The sequence below is a fragment of the Anarhichas minor genome, unplaced genomic scaffold (assembly GCF_050575085.1).
Source record: "Anarhichas minor isolate MPS153535 unplaced genomic scaffold, ASM5057508v1 ptg000005l, whole genome shotgun sequence".
Taxonomy (NCBI): domain Eukaryota; kingdom Metazoa; phylum Chordata; class Actinopteri; order Perciformes; family Anarhichadidae; genus Anarhichas; species Anarhichas minor.
This window is the reverse complement of record NW_027466451.1, coordinates 2,258,805-2,271,537: the sequence shown is the minus strand read 5'-3', so window position 1 is coordinate 2,271,537 and position 12,733 is coordinate 2,258,805. Positions and strand designations below refer to the sequence as shown.

At 39.8% G+C, this 12,733-nt stretch overlaps 1 protein-coding gene across 1 annotated transcript in view; it reads right to left on the bottom strand.

Moving 5' to 3' along the window:
- LOC142972024 (NT-3 growth factor receptor-like) overlaps positions 1 to 12,733 on the bottom strand; it is a 217,994-nt gene that overhangs the window by 136,876 nt on the left and 68,385 nt on the right. The gene's annotated exons all lie outside the window — the stretch shown is intronic.

Genomic DNA, 12,733 nt, shown 5'->3' with positions numbered 1-12,733 from the left:
GTGTGTCAAACTGTAGATGTGGTGTCAGTAAACGCTGTTGATGAATATCATATTCCACTCTTGACTTAAGAGTTTGATTACATTTGACTCCAGTTCCTCTGCTATGAAGCGAACTATGCAATGACCCCACATCCTCCACTGTCGCACCACTGCAGAACTCCTCCTGTCACAAGTGATGTTGTTGATTCAATCATCACTCTTTGGAAGAACTTATTTCTTTGGGGACCGTCAAAATGAGATTTTGTTTGTTGCCAGAAATGCTCACTAGAGCAAAAAACGTGTGGAGAAAATGTTCATAATAGATGCATTTGGCAGGTAAAATATATAAAGAAATTGATAGTGATTGTATGAGGTTTTATATTTGTTTCCTGCCAAAATATTTGATCCTGTGGAAGCAACGACAGTACTGTTTTATGGTTTTATTGCATTCGCAGGATTTGGTTAAGGCTAGATAAAGATAAGTGTCCGAGTTAAAGACAATTAAAGACTGTCGACAGTCTTTAATTGTAAGAATCCTGTACAGTGCATGAATAAAAATACTTCATTCCCTCAAAAAACAATACCTATAAACAAAATCCAGGCAGTGATTATGTTGCTCAAGACTGTAAATTAGGCCCCTACAATAGGATATGCAATACAATACTTATCATGATATAGGGGTTACGATTCAATATATTGGTTTATATTGCGAAGCGGATGTATTGCGTTTTTGTGGAACTCACCGCCATACGCATAAAATTGGAGAAAAACAATTTTTTTCTCATGCAATCAAACTAGTGGGATCTACCACAACTCTTTGCATGTTAACTATTAATTAAAAATCAGTGTGTTTTTGTGAATCTATACAGTATCAAAAAACATAACCACACAACACACGTGTATCAAGTGATATTTTGTAGAGATGCACTAATGGCAATTGTAATTTTTGATCTCTGATATATGCTTACACCCTTACTCTGCAAACGATTGTTTGACTGCGTCTTTTTGGGACTTGTTGACAATAACAAATAGCCTCTTCACACATTCAAGGTGGCATTAATGTAAGGTCATTTCACATCCAAAGTTTGTCCAACAAATCCTTATACCAAAGCAACAAAATAGGTTGTTTGTCACTGCCATCCAAAACTACTAATACTGTATGAATGTGTTCTGAGCTGCTGCCTCTATGGTATGCAAACAGTGGTCTCCAGTGTCAAAGTCAGACATGCGTCAATTTTATAGAAATCCCACACTCCCACCACAGAATTTTTAAACCGCACTGATACATGACAAACCCTAAATTCCTTAATCTGTCCTTAAGATGCCCTTGTGTTAATGTTTACTTAAATCTAATCCTTTAAAGTAGTGGTTTGTAAGACCTTTTGAAGGCCCATTATCTTGTGATCATGACTTGTTAACACTGGGTAATTAGATCATTCATTTGTGAAATAACAGCTTGACTGATGAGAGCTTGAGACAATTAGATGATTAAATTCAGATTTTAGACAACTGGACCATAAAGAGAAGTTAGCAACCACAGACACTTTAAGCTTTTGTAAGCTTTCAATTTCTATCGTTCAACAGTTACTGGTTTTGTCAACCTACTAGAAATGAAGAAAAAGTATTTTACCAACACATTTTTATCCCAAACTTGTCAAATGGAAACCAGTCACCGATCTAAAGGGTGACTTACGAGTCACGTTGCTAGCAAGTTACTAATGAGTCACATGACTAGCCAGTGACTAACTAGCGAGGGTCTAAAGAGTCACGTGATTAATGAGGGTCTAATGAGTCATGTAAATCCTTCGACACTCACTAGTCATTAGTCAAATGAGAAGCGAGTTTCTGACAAGTGTCTAACAAGTGCCTTACATGACTAGCGAGTGCCTAATGAGTGAAATGACTAGTAAGTGGTGAACAAGTCACTTGACTACTGAGTGCGTAACGAGTAATGTGACAAGCAAGTGTAACGACTTACATGAATAGCGAGTGACTAACGAGTCACTTGACCAGTGAGTCACATGACAAAAGAAGTCAACATCAACTTTTAGTTTCACAAGTGAAAGTGCTACGTTACCCAACCACGACCCTTCCCACCTGCACTAAACAGCAGAGCAGAACCTGCTATATCTTCTCCTTTTCATCTGTGACACACAATTAGAGCATGTTGGTACTGATTACTGTCCTTTCCAGCTGAGAGGTTAGAGAGTGGAGCTTGAGCCGAGGAAGACAAGGGAGGGACAGAAATAGAATAACAGCAAGTGAGACAAAAACAACAAAGGGAGAGGAGAGAGGAAGACAAATGAGGAGAAGGAGGTGACACTGATGGTGAGAATGAGAAAGAGACTCGCGGGAGAACATCAGGAGAGACGTGTGGTTTCTTTCCAGAGTCACCTTCAAACTTGGTGAACAGGAGATGAGCAGATAATAAACACACACACACACACGCGCTGTGACAAATTGTCTCACAACATTAGTACATCATAGGGACAAGAGGATGAATGTCCTCTCTGTGTCTAGGGAATGATGCAGCTCTCCAAAATAATTCCTTTTATGGCATCTGACTGAGACACCGTCCAACAGATCTGATACACTCCTGTGTCCCAATTTCATATAATACTCACATACTCATATTATGAGCAGAGTTTTGAGGTATTGTACGCAAGTATTTGTACTCCATGTGTATAGCTATTAGTAACTAAGCTGAAGCCTTTTATCAGAAATGAGTCAATGCTAACTACTAACTGCAGCCGGCTCTTCAAAGGTTCGCCTAGCTGGGTTTTGTACGATGGCCAAATGGAGCATGCAGTTGAATATTACGTCCACTTCTTATATAAAGTCTATATATGCAGTTAATCGGACCTTGAGATTGGGCAGATAGAGGTTGCAATTGAGGCAAAATTCATGGTTCTATCAGCTGCCACAATTAATTATTTGACCCGAGTGACTCATTCCTTGATGACCTCTATGAAACACTGTGCCAGGTGAGCAAATGGGGGCATTTTGTATTTGTATGGGACAATGTTGTGTTTCACAATCTCTCCCAGTCACAGACTGGTCGACAGCCCACCCCAGGACGGAGTCACTTTTACATCCACCTTACTCTCCATTCCCCGACCCCACAGGGGAACCTTCCCCATGGAGATGGAAAGTGTCTGACCAGCAGCCACAGGATCGGAGGTCCCTTTTGGACGTGATCATTGTACTTTTTGGGATGACCCCTCTCTCTTTCTTTGGCCTCTAGGATTACAGATGCAAACATAAAAAGGGAAGTGCTGGTTGGTATGTCGCATACATCGTGGAAATGCAGGTAGCTTATTTACACAATGTGCGAGCATTGACATAACAACCGCGATGGGGTGTGAAGCGGCGCTTCGCAGTTTTTTTTGCTTCGTGTGTCTTCTCCGTAAGATATCCGGAGTGAAACACAGCAGCTACACAAATCACACTCCTTACAAGCTGCCCAGATGAGGGAGCCCATGGCGCTAATTACAAAACCAATGAAACAATGACTCACAGGCTCATCTATGGGACGTAGGGGCCCTTTCATGGCTTGGAGGGCCCTTGGGCTCTTTGGCGCTAGCTTTAACACTGCACATGACTTATTCTACCCAGGAAAGGGTCTGACACTACCACTGCATCATCAGTAACAGGAGTCGTTATTATTTGTACGGGTTTGTAGCTGCTCAAGCCGAGATGACATATTCCGAGTGAGTTATCATACAAACGTCGAGCGCCTAAATTAGGTGCCAGCATGCATATTCACAACAGGATTACATTCCGAATAATGAGCAAACACACACACACACAGGAGTCTCTCTCCCGGAAGGCTGAGAGCAAACGTGTAGATATCAGCTGTGAAGAATGAATCTTCAGCTTGTGTTTGGAGTCGTCTGGTCCCAAAGGTTTGGACTTGCCATGCTCATAAATCAAGATCACATGCATGTTACTCAAGACGCCTACGCTGGGAATAAACATTCTTTGTGACTCACGTACGCACACACAAACAAACGCACAAAGACAGGGTTTATGCTGCATTCACATGGCATCAGACAGACGGCAAACCGGATATGGTGTTTGGTGAGGTCGGCAGAGAACACAGAGAATGGTAACAGATGACACTGCCCTCCGAAGTTAAAATGTTTTAAATCTTTTACAGCCGGATGTTAAGCAGCTGACTCGCTCCGAAGAAAGTTTTCAATATAATATGAAAATAAAAATAAAATAAGAGAAAGCTGCGTTTTATAGCTACATCCATCTCTAGATAATTCCCCAAAGATGTAGACACCAAATACATTTTATTCCACCACCAGAGCAATATATATATATCGGCATGCCATACATGTGTCTGCCTGCTTCCGTGTGCCTGCAGTAGGGGATTATATGATATGGGACTGGAGGTAATAGTTATTTTGTATTTGTAATGGCTACTGTCAACAGTAGAAGGTTTAAACTTTTCATTTTGGTAAAGTAGTAAAATAATCTTACACTCTTTTTAGAGTTGTAACAAATTATCTTTATACCGAGCTCATTTGTAGAAATTCTAATGGCAATTCAAAAAACTGTAACGATTAATGAATAGCCAAAAAAGTTGAAAAAAAAGAAGTTATTTTTCTTTGAACAAACTGTTTCTTGGCTTTCTTTGCTCATCAGCTTTCCAGTACAAACAATATTAAACACATTATTTAAAATAAATTATAGAAAAACATTATTAAGACATCATGATTACCTGTGAATAGGGTTTTACATGCAGCCCTCTTTAATGCAAAGGGCGATGCTCTAACTGTGCCAGAAGAAGGACTGTAATTCCCTCTGCCCTCCTCTGCTATAAATGTACACACTCATAACACTGGAAGGCCCTTTGGATCAAAGCGGCCACTAAGTGGCACACATACTGTAGGCTGTGTATTTACAGTAGTCATTTTGTAGACGCTGTTATCCAAAGCAACTTACAGTAAGTGTATTCAACATAGGTATTCAAGAGAACTATAGTCACCAGAAGTCTTAAGTGCATCTCCTTTTTTAAACAAGCATCTAAGAGCATAAACCAGAGCAAAAGTACAGTGCAGAAACAAACTAATACAATAAGTGCAACAGACTAATACGAATACAATAAGTGCTGAGTGGAAGGGTCAGGGTAGTACTTCTTGAAGAGGTGAGTTTTCAGCCTGATGAAAGATGGGCAGCGACTCTGCTGTCCTGACGTCAGTGGGGAGACAGAAAACAGCCGTGGGTCGATCGGCCGCAGGGACCTCTGAGCGACGGGGCAACCAATCGCCCCGAGGCAGCAGAGCGGAGTGGTCGGGCGGGGGTGTATAGAAGCTAACACACACACACTCAGCCCTCTCTACATGCAGAAGGTGTCCTTTGGAAAAGGTCAACCTGACTACAATAAGGCGGCCTTATATTTAAAACACTCCACACACACACGTGAGGAATTTGTGTGTGGAGTGTTTTATTTAGAATGAGCAATGAGTCATGACTATGAGAAGGTCACGGGCTGTGTGTGTGTGTTTATGCTGTTTAGATAGGCAGTGTGTACTTGCGCAAGTGCAGGTGTGTGTACATGTGAGCACCGAGTGCATGCATGTAAATGTGTGCGTTAGAATCCTACAGCATGTGAAGGTTAAAATGGTAGCACTCGATGCCAAAACCAACTCTGTCTCTCTCTCTCTGAGGTTGTAGCGAATTCACAAAGAATGGATTGCGGCCACTGATAGCACCACAAATTGCGCATCACTTGTGGCCGCCATCTGTACCGTCTCAAGGTCCGATTAACAAAAAGGCATTGAGCTTATGATATAGTAATCATAAAGTTTTACAGCTGCATGACGATGCCTTCATCTGGCTCCCAAAACTGCTGCCGAATCACTGGAAAGTCATATACTGCCAAAAACACTTCATCCTACATAACTAATAAGCAACTGATTAGCATCTTTCATCAAATCCTCCAAACTCATAAAAGATTTTCGGATACAAATTTTTAAGTCTCAAGCCAAATTCGATATAACCCGGGTGACAACGTCGAATTATTTTCTCATACTTTAAAGTGCGACTCTGTAGCTTGTGCTGACCACCAGACACTAAGGCCTTCAAGTAGCCTTCAATGACATAATGCTAAAAAGGTATTGTAACAGTAGTAAAAGTGGTGAAGAGTCTTCAGTGAACTTACTCAGTTGCCAAGCAATATCTACCAAAGGTTTTCTAACATCAGCTAACATCAGTCGCCATAAGCAACTGGTCCGATCAGACAGAGGTGGAACCAAGTCATTGTTTTGCAAATCGCAAGTAGAATCAAAGTCGTTGCACTCAAGTCCCAGTTCAAAAAATGCAAATCCCGAGTCAGTCACAACTTGGGACTTGACTTGGGACGTGCCAATCACGATTTGGGACTTGACACGTCCCAAGTCATGATTGACACGTCTCATGTCAAGTCCCAAATCCTTAACTTTAAGTTCCGATCCCTAAACAAGTCATATTGAATTCTTCACCTGATGTAATGCCATTTTTACAACAAAGTAGTGCCAAATAATGCAAAGCTCGGTAATCTAACATAACCTAAGTTCTTCATGGATTTCTCCTGCAACTTGAATGGATGTTGTTAGATTGGTTCAAACAAATTCAGATCTGGAGAATTTAGTGTTAGTTTGCTGGAAATGAATAGCGTTTTTGGTTGATTCAGTAAATGAAGAAAATAAATATAACGTTTAAAATTTTCAATCAATTTGTCAAACCCCCACATGGACACATGAATCAGGGCTCCATACACTCATCGTCATGAACCCACTTCAGTATCACCAGAAAGTATGCACGCAAATAACTAAGCAATAATCCAAGTAGCAATGCATACTCAGTTTAATATGAGACAGTTGGAGTTATGTCAAACCACACCCAACAACAGAAAATGTCCATTACAGCAAACTCCTGGCAGTCAAATGCAAATCCCAAATTATTTTTGTTATCACGAAATAGGATACATTGTGTATTATGATGAGTTTGTATGTCATACAAATGTAAAAACATTTCACGTTAGAATGTGATTTATTATTCTGGCGTGGCAGCAATACACTCCTGTTGTCGCAGTTATATTTGGCGCAAAAAATTGATTTTTACAATGACTTTTTTGAAATAAAAGAAGCTATTTTTTTCCTGTCTTTTTGGTAGAAAATGTTCTTGTATTATTATTATTACTAGTAGTACTAGTTTAGCAGTTGTAGGAGTCGTAGTAGTAGTAGTCTGTATCCTGCTTAGTCCACATTGACAACAATAATCCCTTTAGGCTTTGGGTGACATGTCTGAATTGTTTCAAATGTATTATTTGAGGTTTAACACATTTCCACATCCTCATTCCTCTTCATTTCCCTGACATTCTTGAGTTTTAAATTCTGCCCCCTTGTGCATACACAAGCGCCGGTGAACATTTGCACACGCTGGCCTTTAGGCGTATTACTCAGTCACTGTCGTATAGGTCTGATATGCTGGTGATAAGCTGTTTTTTTTCTTTTTACATAGATCCATGGAGAGATTTTAACATGAATTGTTTGTATTATTATTGTTATTGTACAAAATGGACTTTGATTTGTATGATTTGCTGCCTCTGCCTCTGTTGTGAGTGGCTGTATTATCAAGCTCTGCTCTCTCCTGTGTTGCACAACACATCAGCTCAGTGTGGCCTTAATAAGATATCATCACGGAGCCACTAACGGATGTGCATGATGATGGCACGACCCTCAGCATGCTATTATCATACCCTCCACTCTGTTTGCATTGCTGTGTGTGTGTGTGTGTGTGTGTGTGTGTGTGTGTGTGTGTGTGTGTGTGTCTGTTCTTGTACTTGCGACATAGTGAGGACCATAAACAATAGAGTGAGGACATTTTTGGAAAGTGACGACATTTTGGCCGGTCCTCACTTCTTCGAAAGGCTCGTTTAAATGTTTTAAGGTTCAGGTTGGAAAAAGGTTAAGTTTATGCTAAGATTAAGGGTTTAAGTTAGACATTTAGTTGTGATGGTTAAGGTTAGGTTAAGGGCCTAGGGAGTGCATTGTCATCGAGGGTCCTCAGAAAGATAGAAGTACAGGGATTTGTGTTTGCTGATGTTTTACAGACATTAAAAGCCCCCTACGTACACCATGGGTATAATATAACAATGCCAAACTTCACCTGGCATCATAATACATTTAAACAACAACTGAGTGATCCTAAGCACCACAGTTCCGTTGTTTTTATTGCTATGTTGCACAACTTTAAGTCAACAGTATAATGATGTCTGTGCCATTTTGTTACTAACTGCAGACCCACTATTAGCTAAAGCTAATGCTATGCTAACACTGAGGTTTGTTTGTTTTTCTTGCAATTTACTTACAAAGTAAATTTCTTTTTCTAACTGTTGTTTTTGTCATAAGAACTTTAATACAGAACCCGAATATTGCAAACTATTGCAATGTAGGAGAAACCCAATCAAATGGGAGTGCAGGCGGTATATGTGATCACCGGTGAAGGACATTGACCGTCTGTCAACTGGTAATCAAACAGCAGCAAGAAGTGGAGAAAATTAATCAGTAACTGTTCGGATAAATGATTAGTCTTTAGAGTAATTTTGTAGGCAAACGTTCAGTATCTCAATAAAGTTACAAAAGTGCAATGCTGAATTGGTGGAGTATTCTCTTAATACTAGGACCGCCATGATGTTTTGGCAGACCGTTTTATTTTTTATAATGCAAATACTAATAAAATCTACAAGCCTTTTTCTAAATGTGTATTTTTTTATGTTGTCACCGCAAATAGACTGCAGTTACCAGAATATACATAATTGCCGTGTATATATTTTTTATTTTTTTAAATTATGGTTCATTTAGAGTAACATAGACCATGAAGCATATGCTATGCTCATGATAAAGCTTATGCTTCAGGGCGGGGCTACCTTGTGATTGACATGTTGCTGCTAGGTGCGTATACGTCATCTCTTCATCACACCTACGCAAGGCAAGGCAAGTATATTTGTATAGCACATTTCAACAACAAGGCAATTCAAGCCGCTTGCTGAAGAAATGCTTTTTCAATTATTTTACTGGGAGGTTTGATATTGGCCTATAATTTTTCATTGTTTTGCGGAATCTAAAGGACTTCTTTCGCAGTGGTCCAAATATAGTCGCATACGTTCACTGGTTGCCAAAAAACAAGATGGCGATGGCCAAAATGTGGAACTTGAGGCTTCAAAATTGTAGTCCACAACCCAAACCAGTGATGTCACGACGACTACGTCCATTTCTTATATACAGTCTATGCTTGAGTCACAATAATGTCAGATATATATAAATTAAATGTGGCGTCTTTCTCAGTGACACTGGTTGCAAATTGTCATTTGTGCTGCTTGTCTTCTACTGTACCATGAAGTCCCATCTAACAGAAGTCAAAGGGTTTACTCGGCTCTCTTTTCTGTTTCCAAACGCATGTCAGTTTGCATGAGGTTTGCCGTTTGCATCACATCTGTTCTCTCAAGCTTGACAGTATCCAGAAGGTAAGAAGATGAATGGGAGAAGGAGGATGTCCATGTGAAAATCTGAGGTTTTCAGAGACTGACAACCTCGCGGTTCACCGACAGTACATCCCTGTTGTATTGTGTGTACAATTGACCTCTGGCATTGAAACGTGTCTGTGCACACATGAGTGGTCGGGTGTGTATTGCTCTAAAGCTGTAAAACTTTTTTTTAAGAGTAAGAGTATGTGTTCTGTCCTGTGAGGATCTTTGTCCTCAACCTCTCTCTGACTGGCTGGAGTCGAGGGCTTGGCCTGTGGAGTGTCTGCTGCTGGCCCATTCATCACATCCTGCCTTTTAAAAATGTGCCAGGTTTCCAGTGTTTCGGTGACAGCATTCTGACAGATCACGCTAGGCTTAGCCCTAGTTTGTGTTTAGAATATTGGTGTGACTTTTAAATCATCCACTTTTGTTTGTAAATAGCCCTGAAGCTGTAGGGGTGAGCTGCCATTTTTTTTGGTTGGTTTACATATGCTAGGGAGCAAGATTTAATACATGTGTTTTTGTTTGTTTAGGGTTAAACAGTATTTTTGGGCAGGCAGATTCTTTTGTTTGTTGTTTTGGCCTCGGTTCACCCCGAGTTATATTGCCTCAGTTTATTGTTAGTTTAATGTGCTGTTTAGTAATACATTGTCTTCCATAAACTTGAATTCAGAGGTCTGACTTTGATTGTTGCACTCCAAACCCCTCGATGGGGGCTTTTTCTTCTGCCTAGTCTATAGCTTAACCATTAATCCAATCTCTACAAGACACGTGGAGTGACTGATATTAAAAAAGGCCGATGTAAACCCCCTCAGGAGGTAGACACATACGTATGTAACCTTTACTGTTCCTTCAATGTATCTACATCTGTATGATGTGTGGAAGTAACCGTTTACAGGGTCTGTCCCCTGTGATGACAACAGCTTTAGTGACACTGAAATTGGCCATCCCTCTCTCCCTGTCACATTAAAACCACAGCAGCATCAGCGATTGCAACACAGAAAGAGCTGTTGTAGTGTTTATCTGATCCCTAATCAGTGAAACCACTGAGTGAATTATGAGGAAGCAGTGTGGAAAAGGGCCCCTGTAGGCCTCGAACCACATACGGACATGACCTTGATCCTTTTTACGTCATCGACTTATCGTACGCTTTATGGACACAACCTCAACAATTTTTACGTTATCCACTTGTCCAATGATATAGGGACATGACCTCAATCATTTTTACATCAACATATCGTACGATATCTGGACATGACTTCACTCCTTTTATATGTCATTGACTTATCGTACCGTATATGAACATGACCTTAATCATTTTTACGTCATTGATTTATCGTACGATATATGGACATGAATTTATTCATTGCCTGTTATGTTTACATGCATGTTTGTTTGCAGTAGAATTTCACCAATGTTTTAGCTAACATGATGCCGGAATAAAAAGCAACAACTTAAAGCGAATAAGAAAATGATGAGTTACGTCCAGCTAACAGTTAAGCTAACTTAAACAGGTTAGGCTAAACTAGGTAACTAGTACTTCCTCTGGTGTTTTTGGCAGTTACCAAACAGCTTCAGGCAAATACCAAAGCCCTCTAGACTGGAGAAGGGCCTAGCTTGATTTGCATCTAGCACGGGCTAGATTATGCAATCAGATTGTTAATGTGGCTCAGACAAGAGAGAAAATGTGGCTAAATGTAAATATATCCCAGTTTTCCAATATGATACTTGAGATGACAAGTGTAAATGGGGCTTTTGTATAGCATACACAAGAGGGAAGCTCAGAGTACCCTAAATTAGTTTTTTTAAGATGCCATGTCATGGACCAAAGTATTGGTCAAGGGGTAAAAGACTCACATCACCATCCTAAAATGTATACCATGCAGTCAGCGCTATGAAAAACATAATTTTGTTACCAGCTGTACGATATCTAAAACAAACCACCCAAACCAATGGACTGTATAGTGGATAAAAGTAGTTTTAAAGTAAGCTACTAAAAAGGGAGTAAACAGGTGTTTTGATTGACAGGTATAACACCTCGCATGCTGGGCAAAGAGACAATATATATATACGTAGATTAAAAAAGCAGGGTGTATTTTCTGCTTGATGTGGATTTCTAGACATAGAAGCATATCTGCTGTATGACACAGATGACTCCCCCCAAAATGCTGTCAATGTGGATTTCCTTTTAGTCCTCAGTAAAATCACTTGTGCATCTGTAGCACAGCATTTACTGTGGCCTCACTCATTCTGATTTAGTTTAAGCTGCTGTTTCATACATTCAGAAGTCATTTCTGACAGAGAACTTAATCAAATGTACTACACTGCAGTATAGTCCAGTAATGGTTCTCCTCGCAACAGAATGCAATCAGGAGTTAGAAAAGAAAACAAGATTACAGAACAGTCTTGGAGCTGTTTACTGGTGTTATGTATAATAATGTGGATGTTTATGGGCTTCAGGGTGCTTTCACAAAAGCAATTGGGTTAATTTGGTCCAGCCCGAACGTAAAATGATTCCTGTTCATACGGATGGCCCAATGATTTTGGCATTATGCAGAATTGAATGCTTCTGATCTGTATATTTATGTTCTTTGGTGTCACAAGACAGAAACAACAGATTCAAAATCATTATTACAATTAAACTGGTGGAGACGGGATGAAAAGGAGTCTTCATGTATATCAATAATTCTAGGGTTATTACTGTGGGATCCCGGTCACATATTTTTTTATTCGACTTAATGAAGTGACTAAGTACACACAGTCAGATTTAAGAACAGTTAGAACAGCTTTTGACCTATTAATCAGGGAAATTAACCGTGCACATGTTATATTCATGGCCTTATACAGATTCATTCTCAAATTTTTTCCTGAAAAGATTTCACAATTGGCAGATAGATTTATTAGTAGTTGAGCTTTTAAAATCATTCTAATATCACATATCTGCTGCTGGAATAATGAAGAAGAAGAAGAAGAAGAAGAAGAAGAAGAAGAAGAAGAATAACGAAGAGGACAGTAAAGAGGACGCCAAAGGGGAGAGGATCACAGGAGAAGCTACGTAAAAGTATAGCAGAGGAGGAAACAGGAGTTGAATGTATAAGTTCCTGGTGTAAATCCCACCAAATCCTCCATGTACCTTTGGAGACCTACAGCAGAGTCTTCTCATTGTTTCTTTCATCTTCTCTTTTCATCTTATTTCTCCTTTAATCTCTTCTTTTTATTACCTCTATACATGCCCCG